This window comes from Apium graveolens, chromosome 7 (assembly GCF_009905375.1).
Source record: "Apium graveolens cultivar Ventura chromosome 7, ASM990537v1, whole genome shotgun sequence".
In the NCBI taxonomy this organism is placed as follows: domain Eukaryota; kingdom Viridiplantae; phylum Streptophyta; class Magnoliopsida; order Apiales; family Apiaceae; genus Apium; species Apium graveolens.
This window is the reverse complement of record NC_133653.1, coordinates 199,759,299-199,780,880: the sequence shown is the minus strand read 5'-3', so window position 1 is coordinate 199,780,880 and position 21,582 is coordinate 199,759,299. Positions and strand designations below refer to the sequence as shown.

At 31.3% G+C, this 21,582-nt stretch overlaps 1 long non-coding RNA gene and 1 pseudogene across 2 annotated transcripts; one reads left to right on the top strand and one right to left on the bottom strand.

Moving 5' to 3' along the window:
• The first annotated feature begins 841 nt into the window (after positions 1 to 841).
• LOC141674336 (pyruvate decarboxylase 2-like) lies at positions 842 to 1,750 on the top strand (annotated as a pseudogene).
• A 1,737-nt stretch (positions 1,751 to 3,487) lies between these two features.
• Positions 3,488 to 7,322, bottom strand: LOC141672230 (uncharacterized). Of its 2 annotated transcripts, none has more exons than XR_012555411.1 (4): positions 7,073 to 7,322; positions 6,946 to 6,996; positions 5,842 to 6,116; positions 3,488 to 5,765 (listed from the first exon to the last, which is right to left on the bottom strand). It is a non-coding gene; the product is annotated as an uncharacterized LOC141672230 (long non-coding RNA). The 2 variants fall into 2 exon arrangements; XR_012555410.1 differs by having other exon boundaries at positions 3,488 to 5,757.
• Positions 7,323 to 21,582: the final 14,260 nt, after the last annotated feature.

Below are 21,582 nucleotides of genomic sequence, written 5' to 3'. Positions count from 1 at the left end.
GCAATATTTTTTTGGTCATATATATAGCAACACAGTTATGGGGTTGCTTAAAGCAATCTATGCTGTAGTGAAAGGTCCACTTATTCGGAATATATAAAAAATGATCCAACTGTACATATGTTAAAATGGTTACAAAAAAATGTTAAACCAAAAATTTCAAGAATTTTTAATCATTTGAACTTGATTACTTTAACAATATAGTCTAACTAAACTTAATTCTAAATTTCACCATACGCTCTTAGTGAAATTTTGTCATATCACTAAAATTTATAGATGGTAACATCTTTATGGTTGAATAATTCATAAGTATTTTTTTCAAAAAAATTGAAACATCAATATGGAACTAAATACCGGTTAAATTCACTACTAGAAAAAGGTCAATAGACATCAGTTCACTAATGTCTATTTTGTTTAAAACCGATGTCTTCGTGGGTGTAGACACTACGCCATAAGTGCACATAGGCAACGGTTTATATCCAACGTTGCACGAAAAGCGTTGCATTATCTACAAAATTTTCAGTTTATTGCAACACAGTGGAGTTTCCGGATAGTGCTTTTCGTGTTTTTGGTGTATTTTTGGGAAGAATTCGGTGTCCTGGAATTACAACCCAAAGTTCTAGTGAACATCTAATGCTGGAAGATGCGGCAGTTAGGAGCAATTCATACCAAGAAGTTCTATGTCCCTCTCAACTTAGGGACGCTGATGTATCAACCTCAGGTGGAAACACGTCATGTGCAAATGATGAAACAAGCATGAATGACTCATTAATGATGGTTTTCTATGAACAAAGGGCTCCTGGTAAAGAGATAGTCTGCAACAAGCAAATTAAACAAATTCCGCATGACTTTCAATATAATTACTGAGACAGGGGATTCTTTGTTCAATTTCCAGAAGATGAAATTTCCAAAAGGATGCGGGTGAGCTTCCCTTTCAATATAATTTCCTAAGGTATTAATGTAAGTGTAATAATACAGGTATGAGTTCCAAATACAGTATGGATCCATTGGGTGGTCAGTTGGAGCAACTCTAGGGTATACACAGGCTGCTAAGGATAAGCGAATAATTGCATGTATTGGTGATGGAAGCTTTCAGGTAACTCATCACAAGTTATCTGTGTTTTTCCAATAATGGACCATATGTGGTGTTAACTGTTGAAAATCCCACCATTTCTACGAGAATCATTCCTTCTTTATTTCATATTAACCAATTCAATATCCCTTGCAGGTTATTGCTCAAGATGTGTTGATAATATTGCGATGCGGTCAAAATCAAATCATTTTTCTGATAACGGTGGTTATACCATTGAAGTTGAGATCCATGATGGACCATACAATATGATCAAGAACTGGCACTACACTGTACTGGTTGATGCGATTCACAATGGTGAAGGCAAATGCTGGAAGACTAAGGTCAGTCGAGAGCAGTGTATCATTTACTTACAAGTTAGAGCAGTGAAGTTTATTTTTTTAAAAAAAGTATTTTTGACACCGGCCTTTCTTGAATTGTTCAGGTCCGCTGTGAGAAGATCTTATTGAAGCAATAGAGACTGCAACGGGAGAAAAAAGATTGGCTTTGCTTCATTGAAGTGATTTGTCACAAGGATGATACAAGCAAAGAGCTGCTCGAGTGGGGATCTAGGGTCTCTGCTGCCAACAGCCGCCCACCGAACCGCTAGTAGATCTTTTGTTATTCCTGCTATCTGCTGGAGTAAGATTACATGCTGAACTTTATTTAGTGGATTATGAATCTTTAATTATAGAATTAATCATTTCGATTAGTGTAACATTTTCAAGTTCAATTCAATTATGTTTTTCTGACTTTCTATACATTTACATATGTGTCTTCATCTAATATCGAACTCTGGCACCTGATAACTAAATTTGAGTTCCTCTTTGAGAAATTGGCACTATTAGACTTTATTTCATTGGATTCCTCTTCTTTTCATAGTCTACACTATCAACAACTTCTGCTTTATAAACTAGCATTCTGAAGCTCCTTTCCAGAAATAGTTTAGCAGTGGCTATTGTAGAGATGAGTTTTAGTTTTCAGGAGAAATTTCTAATTAAAGTAGTTGGTCAATGTGTATCATGGTGGCAATGTGCTAAAGAGCAAGCTTGTACTGGGATATATAAATAATCCACAAAGTTGGTTTATATAAATATTGGCTAAGAGTTGGCTGAAAATGTAATATATGTATCTTGCTATATTCTCTTTGAATACTCTTACCACTTTTATCTAGTTCTTTGATATCCTCTGTTCCTCTCCGAAATCTTTAAAATTCCTTATGTTCGTCTTCTTTTCAAAAATCTTCTCAGCTTTACTTTTCAGTTTTTAGAACTAAAAGCCAAATTTCAAGTCAACTTTTATAATAGTAAAATATGGAATCCCAAAGTTGAAGCATATATTTATTATGTTGTCTGTGATGAAAATATGTAAGAAAGTGATATGTGAATATTTAAGAGAGTTAAATTTGATAGCTTCTAACCAGCTGTGACATGATAATAGTTTGTTGTGTTTCTTGTGGTCTTATCTCATCCTTTCTTTAATGAAATATTTCAGTTTTTCTTATATATCTCCTAATTTATTTTAAGCTGTTAAGGATGACTTAGGAAGGATCCGAATTCAAAAGCCAGAGAAAGGCCCATTTCATGTCTCTGGAAAGAATATCGATAATCTAAATAATGACTGTGAAAGAGGGGCATGGTTGTCGTAGATTATGTGCTGAAATTATGTGCAAAGCAATTTTTTGGATAGAAGACTAATATGTCAGTATCTTATTTTTTTGGTTGCTTGTCTCGATCCTACGATTAAATGTACGTCCATGCATACTATTTATTTAGTTTTTACGAGAATAAGGTGCAATGTTATCTCAGTATAGGTTTTCCTATGATGCCCTAAGCTGGAGCATGGTTTTTCTTATAAATTTTTGTTTTGTTTGACAGTATTCACTCGACTATCTGATTATTGTCTACTAAAATGGTTGCTTTCAGGAATTGCTAAATATATTGGTTCGAACTCAACAAAGAAGCGTAAAACTACATGGATGCCTTTCCTAATGTTGTTTAAAGCCATCTCAAATACAGGCAATTTTGTCTCTGGATCACATCGACTGACAGTTCTCTACCTGGCTGGAAATAAACAATATCTGCTTTACAACGTCAAAAAGAGTTGAAAGGCTAGAGCTGAAATGAGTAGGTGACATTATTTAGAAAAGAAAAGAAAAAAAATTGCTCATTTGTTCTTTTGAAGTTAGAATTTGGTACTTTGATAATTTAGTAAGTTTTAAATTTCATTTGATGCTTGTTGTATTGATTGTTGGATGCCTTGTTTGGCAGGAATAATATAAAAGCAGAATAACTATGTCAATTTTTTTAATTTTTGAAGTGTTGCATTTGACTCTATATGGTGTTGCATAAGACTAAAAATAATGTTATATATGAATAAAAATGGTGTTGCAAATGACTAAAATCAGTGTTGCATTATATATTGTGGGACCGACTCTTGACGCGAAAAAAGTGGGGCCCACTGCTGATGTGGAAAATGTGGGACCCCTTGATGATGTGTCAAAGTAGGGCCACTGCTGACGTGGAAAAATGACGTGTCACTTTCCCGTAGAACACAGTTGTGATGTGGTTTCATTTTCTGCAACACTAACTGTTGTCGTCATTGTACGCTTTTACTGTTGCAAAAGACGCATAATGCAACGCTTTCTGGTGTTGCATAATTCATTGCCTTAAGGCTCTACGACCACGTCCACGACCCTGCCTGGTGTTGCCTATTATGCAACACCATTTAGGCCTTATGCAACTGTATAGTAGGGGTTGCCTATGTGCACTTATGGCGTTGTGAGAGAAAAGTATTTTCTTTTTCACATCGGTTGAAAACTATTGTCAAAAATCACCCCACACAGCTGCTTGAAAGCACTAATGTGTAATATGTACATAGACATCACTTTTAGACGATGTCTCATTTATAGACATCAGCTATAAACTGATGTGTAATATCCGTTAGTTCAGTTAAAAATAAGTTTAACACCTGAGTTTTTGAATCTGGTAAATATGGCACAAAGTAACAGCTCCCATATACTGTTAAATCTGAGGCATAAAACTTATAGCAAACATTAATCTAACACTCGTTTAGTATTGCAAATCATGACATCAAACAAGACATTTTAGAGCAAAATTTGGAGGGGCAGTAGCCTGACATTGGCTTAAACAAATAGTGGTAAACTAGTACATCAGACCAAGCTACAGACTAATGTTTCAACGTTTATTTGGATATTTATGATGACTAAAATAAGGGGAAAAGATTAAAAAACTGTTTCAAAGTAATGTCCTGCCCCTGCATAGTTTACTATTTGAAATATTCCCACTGAAGAATATTGTGCAAGGCAAAATAACTTGCTGGAATATATGAACTAATAGTATAAGAGTTTAGAAAAATATTGAACAAGATAAATTAGACAGAAAATCTGAGCCAAGGATGTTATTACCTAAGAATTGTAGAACCTGAGTTCCCACCTATAATTAAGGGCTCCATCTAACATCTCAATAGGGTTTGCAGGGTTCCTAAAATCCATAGGTGTGCCTTCAGTTGAACAGATAAAAAATCCAATTACACCACTGCACTGCCACAAAGAAGTCCTATTTAATAATAAAACCATGAACAAATAAATATTCTGATTTGTATCAACCAATAAACGTATAGATGCTGCTTATTAACAGAGGAACTCATTAAAAAGAGTTGACTAGTACATGTTAAAAAGAAAAGCTAGCTAATATAACAAGGAATTAATGCAACCACATACTTTCTCCCATACTACAAAATACACCTCCAGGTCTCAGTGCAATTAAAAATGCCAAATGCCAAAAAATACAATTTGGATTTTGATGCCACCTTTAAATCCTTTGCACCTCCCTCATCTACTTTGTCTCATTGTACAATAATTCTATGAACATGATTGAGATTTGAGATACTATCAAAACTAATACTTCCCCACAGGACACTAAGTTATTTTTCATCATCCATGGACTGCTTTAAATCCTAACTTTAGCACTTTAATTTTTTCTCTCATCAATACCATGAAACTTCCTCTCTTCTCTAATACATAGTTCATTTTCGTATTGTCCTGTTATTTAACTACCAACTTATATGCTTTTTCCAATTAAACATCACCTGCAGATTGCAACTAGATCATCGTAAAAATGTATTAGTTTACATGGAATATTTTATAAAAATATTACTTCATTGAAATCATTTAAGTTCGGAAAAAAATAAACATGTTTATAGACCAATATGTTTTATCATTGTTATGATAACAATGATATCCAAATATATATAGTGTACGTATTATATATTCTTTCATTATTTATGCAACAAATTATATAAATAATATTATTAATCACAAATATGTAAATATATATATATATATATATATGTTTTTAAAGTATTATTTATATTTATAGTAAATGTCAATTTATAATTATATAAGAAAATATATTAGAATAATCAGATTATAACCGGGCTTTTTCGCGCTTTTAATCGGGTCGGGCCGGGCCGAAACCCATGCTTTTAACCGGGCCGGGCCGGGTTTTGCTTAAAAATATAGGGCCCGTCAAGGCCCGAAGCCCGGGCCAGGATTTGACCGCGCTTTGACCGGATCGGGCCGGGCCAGGGCCCGGGCTTTTTGTGCATCTCTACCTGTAGTTCTCACACAATCTTCAAATCTCCTAGTCCAAGATGATGGCTGCTCTGGTCTGCAGAACTACACTCATTATTAGTCCAAGTGTGTATACATTAGATCAAATAAATCATGCAAGCCAAAAGGTTATATGAACTACCTTGAAATCTTTTACTGCAACTGTGGGTAGTTCCCTGTGTTGGGCTATTCCGTTCTTCTCCTCTGGCTTGTTTTTTTTGTTTTATTTACTTGCTAATACAACTACTGAGTACTTCTGTCCTTCCGTCCAAAATCTGTTGAAAATTCTTAATCTTTCTCCAACTATAGCTGGTACTACTCTGCTTCCATTGGGAAATGGTGCTCCTCATGTTATTGCTAGTATTGTCTCTTTTACGAGATCAGATGTTGGTGATGTTGGCGTCAATAATGTCTTATCTGATGCAATTAACACATGTAATTATAGGCATTTAGCATTGTGATGCAAGTATATTCTGCTCAGGAGAAGTGGTGTATAAGAGTTTAAGATACTATCAGGCATATTGAAAATGTCCAACAAGTACAAGACGTGTAAACACAAATTAATTAAGTGGGATACATTATTAGTGAGCAAGTGATTAATAAATAAACTAGTTATGGTTTATCGAAAAGTTTAATGGTTCACAAACCTACAGGACTAGACACTTCAATAAAAATAGGTCGCCACATAGCATCCTATGTATTAAATTTTCAACAAAAATGTGGCTGCTAAATAAACTTGGGCAACTATAATAGACTTAAAAAAAGGTTCTACATTATTATCCTATTCATTCAGATGTTAATTCACCAAGTACCTTACAGCTATAGTTTGAATCCCTTGGAAATTCAATCGTCCCTACAAGAGACACTGAAAACATGTATCATTAGAACACAAAGCTTCAGTAAAATTAATTCACAGTAACTTTCTTGGTATAAAACAGTAGAAATCACTCTAAGAGCTTCTGAAACTTTATGTGAAGCTTCATTCCACCAATGTGTAAGTGTCACATCCAGCCTAGACCACTTCCATTTTTCACCTTTATCTCCAATATCATAAACGAGTAAAACACAAAAAGTCCCACTAAACCCCTTAAAAGATGAAGTATAATTTTAACCTTAACCACTTCAAAATACATACCAGTAAAATACATTCATGTATCCTACTACAACCATGCTTAAACATTCAAAAAACATTTTCAAAAAATACATGAAAAAATAAATTAAACAAAAAGTGTAATCGAAGACTTACAAAATCTAAGAAGGATATGAGAAGCCGGTACACGGAGATGAGAAACAAGATCTAAAAAATACTTATAAATTAGGGCTCAATTAAAAAACAAAAACAAAAAAGAAAAACAAATATGATAAATACTTACAAATCAGGGTTCTATTGGTTGACTCGATTACAGCTTGATTATGGCTTGATTCTGCTCGATTTAGGGTTGTATGTAAAACATATTAAAACTTGATTGCTCGATTAAGGCTTGATTGACGGTAACACCCATGGAAAGAGATAGGGAGTGATGTTAAGGGATGAGATAGAGAGAAGAGGGGGGCGAGAGAGAGATATATATCTGGTGAGAAGAGAGAAAAACATCGGGAAACAGAGAAAAAGAAATGGGGGAATATGTGGGAAAGGGGGGAAATATTTGGCAAAGTACAAAAGAGGAGGAATTATTCCCGGAATTCTCTTTTTTTATTTTTTTTTAAATTTTAGCATAGACATCGGTCCTTAAACGACCTATGTGAAAGTTAGTGTTTAACATCAGTTAAAACACAACTTATGCGAAACATAGGGTTATATTTTTGAAAAAATACTATTAGTAATTGGTTATTTAAAAATATTATTTAAAAATATATCTTTAACATCAGGTTGAAAATAACCGATGTTAAACATGTTTTTTACATCGGTTTTTTTCGACTGATGTTAAAAGGGTGATGTCTATTGACTTTTCTCTAGTAGTGAAATGTACTTGTCACCACTGGTTGACTGTTAATATAGAAACCAATTTATTTTATTTCTTTCTGAAAATTTTGTCTTATCACTCTTATATATGGATCTCGACATCTACATGGTTGGATCATTTATAAATATTTTTATGAAAATCAAAACATCAATATGGGACTTAGCATTAGTAATTAGTGGTATTAATCAATCTCATATTTGAATGTTAAAAGGACAAACCAAATAAAATAATTTTGATCTGAAACTTTGGTTATACCACTAATATATATATATATGTATATATATATGTATATATATACATATATATATATTGGTATCTAAACGGTTGGATCAATGATAAATATTTACTAAAAAATAAAATATCAATTGACTAAATACTAGTAAGCGGTACTAGTCAAACCGATTCTTGACTGTTAAAATTGCCAATAAAATAAAATAATTTTGATCATAAATAATGGTTATATCACTCATATATATATAGAGAGAGAAAGTTAAGTTATATGCAGTTGACTATTTTTTGAAAATCTTGCACGTTGTATACATTTTACATGTATAACATTACGAAATATATTATTTTACAAAATACGTTTAGTTTGTAGAAAATAAATGGTCATGTTACAGAACAAATATATTATACTTGTAAATGTATGAGATTTGCATAATTTTATTGAAATAATGATATTTGTGAAACATGTTTTGCAAGATAACATGTTTTAAAAAATATTTCATTTGCAAAATATAGATGGACTCCGAGGACTCCAATTAAAAGGTGGACTCCATAGAACATTAATCATATATATATATATATATATATAATCGGAGGTCAAACCCCACGTTGACCAGTATATATATATATATATATATATATATATATATATATGTGAAAAAATAAAGGTAGAATAAGTAATCGATTTATCAATCATGAGACTTGGAAGGGTTTAATGAATTGATAAATTATTATTTCAAAACTTGATAGAAATTAAAAAATTGATCCAGAAAATAAATCGATTTAAGACCTTGAAATAAATTAGATGAACATAAAAATTTATGTCCATCAATAGGAAATAAAAAAATTGTCCTGAACAATAGGGATAGTCACGCGAGAAAATAAATTTATTTGGTCAATATAAATAAGGCATTTTAACCGGGTGCCTCCAACGAGGGAACGTGTTTCGAGTTAAATATAATCGCGAATAAAGCTCAAATAATAAACTTGTAAATTTTAAATTAAAACATGCACAACAATTACCAACATCAAAATTAGGAAAGGGAGGAGATAAAACTTGCCATATTTCCGTTTATTAGCTCACTGCTCAAGAAATCTCACCTTTTCCTACTTTAATACTTCTCGCGTGGAGAAATTCTAAAAATAATAATCCATACAATATTTCAGTACAAAATAATTAAACCATGAATTCTTATACTATTTTTATTTAATAGTTTAATAATTCATAAATATTGACTACTAGATCAATAATTACATTTTGAAAAATTATTACAAAAATTGAACAAACATTGCACTTCATATTTTAATAAAATTTAATAATGTTCCTTTAGCTTATACTAATCATTTTCCATATTACCAGATTTAAAATTAATTATAATTATCAATTTATATTTGTGCTTATAAAATAGCTTTATTAAATAATATCCATCCTTTTCGATACGAAATCTTCGATTCACTTTGCAATTAAATTTTACTCTACTATCAAATAATGCAATTAATTTATTGTAAAACTAATATGATTTCCCGCTATTTACTACTCACTAACAAATCTCAAATTAACCCACCAACACTCTTATGTCACATTTTAATATATTCTGGAATACCCTCTAAATACAATATGTATACATAAATTATGCCAACAACACCAGTTTTAATAAAACAAAATACTGTTCCAATACATTCCCAAATTTAACCTTTTACATTGTTTTAAATCCTCGACAATATCTATTTTTTATTAATTATCAAATTACCACAATACCGTCATCTTCCCCAACCATATTCTCCGTCACCTTACTCCTCCCTCACCATTCTTTCTGGCGAACCACCGACCGACAAAAGCGTCGAAGACCACCCTCACTTCCTAAATTCTCGGCCTCTCTTCCTCTAATCTCTCCCTCGTCAAACCTTTTTCTCTCGCCACCACTCACTTTTCCTGTCGGACCACCCTCATCTCTCACTCATTTAGCCGCAAACAACCATTAAAATGATCCTCAAATCGAACCCAATCTTTCCCTGCATTTTCCCCTTTGTTTCACCCATCCATCGCTGCCACCCACCTTCGTCACATTGTCTGCAACGGGCGGAGGTCGTTATTTCCTTTTCGACCATTTTCCAAACACCAAAGACCCCTTAATTCAATCGTCGCATCATCCCCGACCTCTTCCAATTCCATTACATAAAAAGCCCCACTTTATGATTACAAACCCTAACCCATATTTTCAATTTGGGTATTTTTTTAGCCACTCCCAGTTTACTTCCCTACGCATACATTCTACCCTTTATTGGGTTCAATTTTCTTTATTGGTCGACAAAAACTCCAGTTACCGTTGCATATTATCTTATTCATAACTTCACTTTCAGTCTCTCATACTGGTAACACTCTTATCATTATCTCTTACGATTACTGAGTATAACAAGTCTATCTAGTAATCATCAAATCTATTTTATAAAATAAGGTCGACTAATATCACATCACATTACTTCTATACGTATCATGCTTGGTCATAACATCATCATCTATTTCCAAAAAAACTTTTGATTTCCAATCTTCTCAAACTTCTTTAAAATCCATCTACCCCACTCCACAAGATAACCATAAGTGGCATACTTACTAGTAGCTCCATATAACCTGCTACATCTAATCTTTAGAACACATGAATCTTTCTCTTTAGGTTTCTTATCACCCTTCTTAATATCTCGTGTACTCACCATATGTTGAAGCTCTCCAATCCATTCCCATAGGTGCTATTACTTTATAAGACGGGTTTTAAAGTGATGGTATAAAACAAGGTGTAGGATAGACTGAAAAGATGTGCTCCCAGCTGAGTATCCGGTAGAACCAGAATCAGCATGTGGGAAATTCTCGAATAGGTAGTCTCGCACAAGAAGATGAGATAAAAGGTGCAATCGTCGCAACAGGAGGTGATATGGCTAACACCGATAGAAGAGCAGGGCGTGAATCAGATGATAGTCCTCCGACTGAAGGCTCCGAATGATCAGACGATCTTGGGATAAAAGAATATGACATTACCACGATCTGACAATCGCGTCGCTAGATAAGAATCTCAAATCTCATCATGAATCATACCAAAACCTACTATTTATTCATACTCAACCTCTCGGCATCCTATCTTTCTAATTCCTAATCCTAATTCTAACCCATTATCCATTCCCGATAATCTAGGCTTATTTCAGTATCTTATAACATATAGCTCTGATACCAAACCTGTGACGCCCTCCAAACCCGGGTCAGAAGTTTGGGGCTTACAACACACACACAATATATAAACCTGTATATAAAATATTATATGCATTGACCTTTCTTTTCATAACCATGGATCGCAACAGGTTGAAGTATAAAAACAAGCCACAACCTTATCTTTTATTACATCATACCAAATCCCAATTATTTCAACTTATATCTGATAATGGTATCATGTTTATAATCTTGCATAACTCATCTACAATATAATGCTCTTTCTAGCTTGATCCAACTTAACCTGGAATCCTTGCTCGCACACTGGACTAGGAAGTATCTTTACTGATAATTTCCTTTTCAGGTATTTTAAACGTAAAAAGGTTAGCAAGAGTGAGCTAACTAGCTCAGCAAGTCATAATAGAATTAATTGAGATTAAACAATGACAAATTGAAATAATTCATAAGAATAAAGTTTCTGGATATGCGATGATTAGAATTGGATATACACTTTCATTTTAAAAAAAAACCAAGGTTAGGCTGCTGATCAGTCACGCACTAACCCTGAGCAAGACACACAGCTCTACTCTATTATACTGGATCCAAGGCACACATTGGCCTAATATGACCACGAATCTGGTCTGACCATGAATCTGCTCCACATTTATAAAACCATCCAATTCTAAAATAACAATATGATAAACGATGTAAATCAATAAACTGAATTATAAACAAAATTTATCTTGAAGCATAGGATGATTCATAATTCCAAGAAGGTATAATAATGGAATCATAAAGGTTGGATTTCAATCAAAGAAAGAATTAGAAAGTAGAAGACCAAGGGTTCAAGGATTACAAGGTTTGGTCTTTTGTTAAACAGGGCATAAGGGTTGGTCTGTCAGTATATGGTAGATATGTATTTGTGGAGTAGTATTGTATATTTCTGGCTCATATCTGAGAATTCAATAATCAATAGTTTGTGAAAAATAAGGCTTATGTCTCATGATCAATAAGAATCAGGGTTCAATGTTGAATAACTTAATGCGCTTGCAATATAAAACATGATTTATTTTGAATACTAGTAACATGTTATGAGGAAGTTCAAAAATATTTGTAATATATCTTGAAGAAGGTTCAGAAATACATGCCTTATCACAGATGATTTCCAACTTTACTTGTACTCATCTCACCATTTTACTTTTCCATCACTTTCCTTTTTTTATGCATTGTTTCTATTCATCGATCACTTGTTTTCTTTTTTTCACTTCAGTTCTATTTACTGATCACTGGCTTTCTTTTTTATGCCTCGCTTACTCTTCTAGGCATCATAAGTATCTATTAATACTCAATCTCATATCATTCTAATCGTCACATAGACATCATAAACTTTTATCTACCCTTCATTTTATCCAAATCCGATTTATGGATTGAAAGTTATGACTAAAACATTCAAACACTAACCACATAGGCATATAACACATCAATCAGATAGCACGTAGCACATAGAAGATTCGGTCAAAATAATTTTTCAGAGAAGATTCAGGGTTAAAATAATTTTATAAGTATTTATTACAAATTTTTGAACATTTTTTGGAGTTAAAACGGGTCACCGAATCATTTTATAATTAAATATTAGAGTCCGAACACCCGAATCTGACTTTAAAATAATTTAATAATAATTATCGAGCCTTGAACATAATTTAAAAAAAAAAATTAAAGCTCAAAACTATTTTTCAATTTTTAAATCAAAAGAAATAATTAAATCTAATTAAATAATCAAATAAAATTAATTAATAACTAATTAAATCAATCAATCAGTTAATATTTAAATTAATTGATCAAATAAATAATTAATTATTAACTAAAATTATTTAATTAATTAATTAAGATTTATTTTTCAAATTAAAATAATTTTCAAAATTAAAATAATATTCTTTGAAATTTTAAATAATTAAAAACAATTTTTCCGAAAATATTATAAAATGAAAATACTATTTTTCGAAATAACTAAACAACAATCCTGTTTTTATAAAATTTTAAAACATAAATATGATATTTGTATATTTTTAAAACTCGAATACTATCTGTGTAAATTAGGAGAACCACTGGGGGCCAAACTGTAATTTATCCACCCCAGGTCACCTTCTCCCACAATCCGCCGGCCGGACTCCATGGCTGCCGCCATGGAGTTTTTCCGGTAGGCCAAAAATAACTCAGAATTCAACCAAAACACGGGTGTATGATCTATGCAATCCCAGAAATACTAGACTAGGATGTCTCTTTACCGACAATTTCCTTTTCAGGTATTTAAAACGTAAGAAGGTTAGCAAGGGTGAGCTAACTAGTTCAGCAAGTCATAATTGAATTAATTGAGATTAAACAATGACAAATTGAAATGATTAATAAGAATGAAGTTTCTGGAAAGGCGATAATTAGAATTGGATATTCACTTTGAATTTTTTTAAAAAAAACAAAGGTTAGGCTGCTGATCAGTCACGCACTAACCCCGAGCAAGGCACACAGCTCTGCTCCTTATACAGGATCCAAGGCACACATTGGCCTAATATGACCCCGAATCTGGTCTGACCATGAATCTGGTCCACATTTATAAAACCATCCAATTCTAAAATAATAATATGATAAACGATGTAAATAATTAAAACTGAATTATAAACAACATTTATCTCGAAGCATATGGTGATTCATAATTCCAAGAAGGTATAACAATGGAATCATAAAGGTTGGCTTTCAATCAAAGAAATAATTGGAAAGTAGAAGACCAAGGGTTCAAGGATTACAAGGTTTGGTCTTTTGTTAAACAGGGCATAAGGGTTGGTATGTCAAGCAATTCAATATCAGAAATCAGTATGTGGTAGATATGTATTTGTGGAGTAGTATTGTATATGTCTGGCTCATATCTGAGAATTCAACATTCAATGTTTTATAAAGAATAAGGCTTATGGCTCAAGACCAATAAGAATCAGGGTTCAAGGTTGAATAGATTAAAGCACTTGCAAAATAAAATATGATTTATTTTGAATAGTAGTAACATGTTATGGGAAAGTTCAAAAATTTTTGAAATATATCTTGAAGAAGGTTTAGAAATACTAGCCTTATCACAGATGATTTCCAACTTTAGTTGTACTCATCTCACCATTTTACTTTTCCATCACTTTCCTTTTTTTTATGCCTTGTTTCTATTCACCGATCACTTGCTCTCTTTTTCTTCACTTCAATTCTATTTATTGATCACTGGCTTTCTTTTTTATGCCTCACTAGGCATCACAAGTATCTATTAATACTCAATCTCATATCATTCTAATCGTCACATAGACGTCATAAACTTTTATCTACCCTTCATTTTACCCAAATCCGATTTACGAATTGAAAGTTATGCCTAAAACAGTCAAACACTAACCATATAGGCATATAACACATCAATCAGATAGCACGTAGCACATAGAAGATTCGGTCAAAATAATTTTTCAGAGAAGATTCAGGGTTAAAATAATTTTCTAAGTATTTATTACGAATTTGTGAACATTTTTTGAGTTAAAACGGGTCTCCGAATCATTTTATAATTAAATAATAGAGTCTGAACACCCGAATCTGACTTTAAAATAATTTAATAATAATTATCGAAGCTTGAACATAATTTAAAAAAATATTTTAAAGCTCAAAACTATATTTCGAATTTTTAAATCAAAAGAAATAATTAAATCTATTTAAATAATCAAATAAAATTAATTAATAACTAATTAAATCAATCAGTCAATTAATATTTAAATTAATTGATCAAATAATAATTAATTATTACCTAAAATTATTTAATTATTTAAGATTTATTTTTGAAATAAAAATAATTTTCAGAATTAAAATAATATTTTTTGGAATTTTAAATAATTAAAAACAATTTTTCAGAAAATATTATAAAAAGAAAATACTATTTTTTGAAATAACTAAACAACAATCCTGTTTTTATAAAATTTTAAAACATAAATATGATATTTGTATATTTTTAAAATTGGAATACTATCTGTGTAAATTAGGAGAACCCCTGGGGGCCAAACTGTAATTTATCCATCCCCGGTCTCCTTCTCCGGCAATCCGCCGGCCGGACTCCATGGCTGCCGCCATGGTGCTTTTCCGGCAGGCCAAAAATAACCCGGAATTCAACCAAAACACGGGTGTATGATCTATGCAATCCCAGAATCACTGGACTAGGAAGTCTCTTTACCGACAATTTCCTTTTCAGGTATTAAAAACGTAAGAAGGTTAGCAAGAGTGAGCTAAGTAGCTCAGCAAGTCATAATTGAATTAATTGAGATTAAACAATGACAGATTGAAATGATTCATAAGAATGAAGTTTCTGGATATGCGATGATTAGAATTGGATATTCACTTTCATTTTAAAAAAAAACCAAGGTTAGGCTGCTGATCAGTCACGCACTAACCCCGAGCATGGCACACAGCTCTGCTCTCTATACAGGATCCAAGGCACGCATTTGCCTAATATTACCACGAATCTGGTCTGACCATGAATCTGGTCCACATTTCTAAAACCATCCAATTCTAAAATAACAATATGATAAACGATGTAAATCAATAAACTGAATTATAAACAATATTTATCTTGAAGCATATGGTGATTCATAATTCCAAGAAGGTATAACAATGGAATCATAAAGGTTGGCTTTCAATCAAAGAAATAATTAGAAAGTAGAAGACCAAGGGTTCAAGGATTACAAGGTTTGGTCTTTTGTTAAACAGGGCATAAGGGTTGGTATGTCAAACAATTCAATATCAGAAATCAGTATGTGGTAGATATGTATGTATTTGTGGAGTAGTATTGTATATGTGTGGCTCATATCTGAGAATTCAACAATCAATATTTTATGAAGAATAAGGCTTATGGCTCAAGATCAATAAGAATCAGGGTTCAAGGTTGAATAGATTAAAGCGCTTGCAATATAAACTATGATTTATTTTGAATACTAGTAAAATGTTATATGAAAGTTCGAAATTTTTTGCAATATATCTTGAAGAAGGTTCAGAAATACTTGCCTTATTACAGATGATTTCCAACTTTACTTGTACTCATCTCACCATTTTACTTTTCCATCACTTTCCTTTTTTTATGCCTTGTTTCTATTCACCGATCACTTGCTTTCTTTTTCTTCACTTTAGTTCTATTTACTGATCACTGGCTTTCTTTTTTATGCCTCGCTTACTCTTCTAGGCATCACAAGTATCTATTAATACTCAATCTCATATCATTCTAATTGTCACATAGACGTCATAAACTTTTATCTACCATTCATTTTACCCAAATCCGATTTACAAATAATAGAGTCTGAACACCCGAATATGACTTTAAAATAATTTAATAATAATTATCGATCCTTGAACATAATTTAAAATTATATTTTAAAGCTCAAAACTATTTTTTGAAATTTTTAAATCAAAAGAAATAATTAAATCTAATTAAATAATCAAAGAAAAGTAATTAATAACTAATTAAATCAATCAATCAATTAATATTTAATTTAATTGATCAAATAAATAATTAATTATGAACTAAAATTATTTAATTAATTAATTAAGATTTATTTTTGAAATAAAAATAATTTTAGAATTAAAATAATATTTTTTGGAATTTTAAATAATCCAAAACAACCCGAAATTCAACCAAAATACGGGTGTATGATCTATGCAATCCCAGAAACACATTTGCCGTAACGCATCAGCCAAACAATCGATGAATCGCACGGAAAATCCGTTTAAAATTTCCGCCGCCACCCCGATTGTTTTTCGGGTATCGATTGTTAATCTTGTATATACCAATCTGTTCTTTGTTCAACGATCTACATAATGGTAACATCAATTTTAAACAATAACCCTTAACCCAGAAAAACCCAATTTTCAATTTAGAACATTCAAATCAAGAACATTAATTTTAAAATCTGAGAATCAAACATCAATTTCTACATGTTATTGGACTCCAAATTCATCATATATTATACCAAAATGACCAGGAAGAAAAGATCTACATGATAATGCCATCAAATCACATCAAAAATATCAAGTACAAAAATTAATAATTTAATCCATAAATAATTCGAATTAAAACAATTAAATAAGAAAAATACCTTGATTTCTGCACTTGAATAGATGGTGGATTCAGAAAGAGTTTTTCAAGACTTTGATAACACCTTCGTATGTGCATTTGATTATGAAGAACGCCACATTTTTGGGGTTATTCTCTGTAAATTCTATATTTCTACTCATTGATTATGATTATACGAATAAAATGATAATAAAAGGGCTTTATATATTAATGGAATATTGGTTCGTGTTGGATCATTTTGGATCTATAAATTAGTTACTTAGCCGCTAAGTAACTGCAAAAAATGATCGGATTTAATACCCGTATTGGATAATTATCCAAACCAGGCTTCTTATAAAACACTTTATACGAAGATAATGTAATATTATCCCGTCTTTCGAGAATACGGGTTTTGTTGATATATCGAAATAATTATTGTATCGAATATTATACACCGGGATGCGTACGCGTCAAACCGTAATCCAGATTAGGTTAGAAATGAGTTTTCGGAAGAGTTTCGGGTTGTAAAAACGTAAAAATGGTTGTGGTTGGACGATTCGTGACTTTATAATGTAATTTTTATAATTATTCAGAAAATAATTGTTAAATCTATAAATCATTATAAAATCATATAATGATCCAAAAATTATTAGAAGAATATCACAATTATCCATATTTTATTCCGGGCATAGTAAAATTAACATATTCATATCTTATCAAATATAAATATTTAAATATAAATATCAATCATCAGATAATTCACCAAAATTACATAATAATCATATAATAATTCAGTTATTGATAAAAATATTTTTACACGATATCCTAGATATTACAGTTACGGTACATTAATGTAGTAAAATTTATATAATAAAGAATTTTAACTTTTATTCTTTTACATTTATCTTTCATGTTGTTAAAAATATCTAAAGATTAACAATTAATAGATACCCGTTTTAATTCCTTTTTAAGTATATTTTAATTTATAAGTCCATACACTAAATTAAGAAATAATTTAATTCCTCAATACATATTTTTATAGTATTTCATAAATTTCAATCTTTTTGCATTACAAATTTGTGAAATAAATTAAATTTTATAAATTTTAAAATATACACACAAGACCCTCATTGATAAATGTGATTTGCAAAAACAAACTTATTATATTGGTATCAAATTGTATCGTAGTTGTATAAAATAATTTTCATTTTGCAAAAAGCAAAATAAATTTTTTTATCATATAATAGAATTAAGAAACGAAAATATTCATATGCATGCCTCATAAATAAAAAATTATATCACTTCCTATTTTTTAAAAATATTTTTTATTGAATAGTGTTGTAAAGAGAAAGTAAACTTTATATTTTAGTGTCATATAATAAATTAATAGTAAAAACTAAAATATATTCCAAAATTAAATATATTTTTATTAATAATCAACATCAAAATTAAGAAAAATAATTTGCAGACTCTTAAATATAATATTTACTAAAAAAATAATATTTACTTGATAAAAAATGTTCTAGTATTTATTAATTATTTTTCATGATTTAAAGTTTTATTTGCAAAAATATGATATAATTGATTTTTTTTTGATTTAGTGAATATGATGGACGAGTGAATTTGCTAGATATGTGAGTTGTAAATTTTAATTAGGATTTTAATTAGCCATTGGAACTAGGGATATTTTAAATTATTTAGTGTAGGCAGTCTATTAAATTAGGGTTTTAATAATCTATACTGTTCATTAAAGTTCAAAGTGCCTTTTTCTCATAGCATCCTTCTTCCCCTGTCCTAGCCCTCCTTCCCTCCCCTTTTAAATCCACTTTTATCCTTACTAAAGGTGCACTAATATATATATTTACTATACCTACTCTTTGTATCCTTTTCTTAATAATTAAACAATGAAGAAAATGCTCCAAAATCTACCTAGAGGTAATATTTCTAGAAATTTTATTTTTTGAAAACTAATTTATTTTAGTTCTTCCTCCAAGTTTGCTATGTATCCTTGGTCACTCGCTCTACGAGTTGGAAGATGTTGGGAAAGAATTAAAAGTTGGTTGATTGTGAACTTTCCACAGGCTGTGACAACTCTGCCTAAGGGTGTAACTTGGAGGAGGCCGAAACTGACAACTAATACTCTGGGACAAGCGGAAAAAAACCTTGTTTAGACAAGGGTAAAACTATCATCATTGATATTGAAGATGATGGTTAGACATCTAATTTTCTTTCTTTAATAATATTTTTTATCTAAATATGGTTTTTAGTTCAATGTCTCCTTACTTTTTTTGCTAAATCAGAGTCTCCTTACTTTTTGCAGCTGAAGAATTTGACATACAACCTAAGGAGATCAGAAAAACAATTGGTCAGACTTCTCGTATCCTTAAGCCTTCACAGAAATTAAACAGAAGCCGTCCCTATGGCCACGCTCTCCTTGATGAACTTAATGCGAGAATGGCAAGTACAACAAACACCCTGCAGAATTAGCAGCAGAGGAGAATATCTAGTAGCACTAATTTGATATAAGCCTTTAAATTATTTTTATAGATTACAATGTTCTTTTCATGATTGTTTATTTTTTTATGCCACTATGTTACCTATATGTTATTATCCAATTTTTCTTTACATCTTACTGTCACAACAACATTTGGATACCTAGTGACAACAATAATTTATTGCTCTATATTGTTCGCCGGAACAGAATGGAATAAAATGTTAACTCCGCTAAGACACAGAGCTGATGGTAATCCCAGTTAAGCTTTTGCTATCCACCTTAAGACATTATTATATGGTTGGTTACAAAGAGACCATGCTTTGTAGTAGATTATACTTTAAGTTATTCAGAAGACTTGTATGCTTAAGCAATATTTTGTAGTTAGCTGATGTGGTTTCACTAGTACAAAACTGATCTTTTACGTCCGTTAAATAGTTAGTTGATGCAATGAAATGCACATGTAAGTATGATAAGCAGCCGGAACGATATGAGATATGACAAAATCAAGCTCCAGAGGAAGAAAGTAAACAAATATGTTTGTTAGTTACACGGACTTTGTAGCATAATAAGATCAGATTAACACTAGGGAATTGAGCACTAAATGACGTATACTGTACATGGACTTATTTGTTTAGAAGATGGTGAGCATGAATAAGAAAAACAAGAGCAGAAATGAACATTTTTGTGCACCCGACAAAGGAGCCTAATATTACATACCAAGGCATAAAACTGTCGGAAGGAAACTAGTATATATAGCAAAAATGTAAAAGAAAAAATTAGATATATACATGTACCTAAAGAGAAAGTTACTCGATGTCTTTCCGTCCTAGCTTTTGGACTTAGAATGCTAAGCCCTTTCTTTCTATTAGAATTTAAAAAATGCTATATAAAAGTGGCTTCAACCCTGTCTATTACCTTAACTACCTGCAAAGTTTGCATATATCATAAGTCTTCAAGGAAATAAGGAGACAAATACAAAAGTATAAGTATATATAAAGATATACAAATATATAGAAAGACTTAGTACTTGCTTTAAGGAGTAGAAGCTGCTAGTGAAGGAGTTTTAGTAGCAACATTCGAAGCAAGATGAGTTATCTCTTTAGCACTATCCAACCATTCATAGTGTGGATCATTCACTTTAATTCTGCATATTCTAATTGTTGGGTTCCGAGGCATAAAACGCAGCGGATAAACGTAAATAAAACAAAAAAAAATTTGACGCTTTCAAGAGCTTAACTTTCACGAACTCAACGGAGATCCTAGCTATCACGCTTTGTGTCTACCTCTCGGAGAAACACCTCTATGGTATCCACACGAGCACCTCCAAGAAGGTCTCACGAACTTGACTATGGAATGGATGTACTAGCCTCCTTCTTGATGATGCGAATTGCCTCTCCCTCTCTTTGCTGCTAGGGTTTTCTCCAAAAACGTACAAGTCTCTTTAACCTATCATTATGTATTTATAATGGCTGATTAAAAAGGCCCATAACAGTAAAGCCCAACCCTAGCAGGTATTGGATTAAATAATAAAAACGAATTTCTATTATTTAATTAATAACTAAGTCATACTTAATTATTATGGGCAAAAAACATTCCTTTTAATTCGAATTTATATTATCTCAATTAAGTCTTACTTAATTGAGATAAAATTCGAATAATCATCGATTAATTTAAATCCATAATTTAAATTAACTATTCCATTAAATGCTCTATTTGTGCGACCCTATAGGCTATTATTTAATTGACAATAATTTTATTCTCTAATAAAATTATAAACAATGAGCGGTATCTAGTAATACATCATTGTTACCCAATTAAACAATAATTAAATTGTGATTAGATAAAACCTTTCTTGATTAATGTTTTTCGTGTAATATAATCCCTTTAACCATACATAT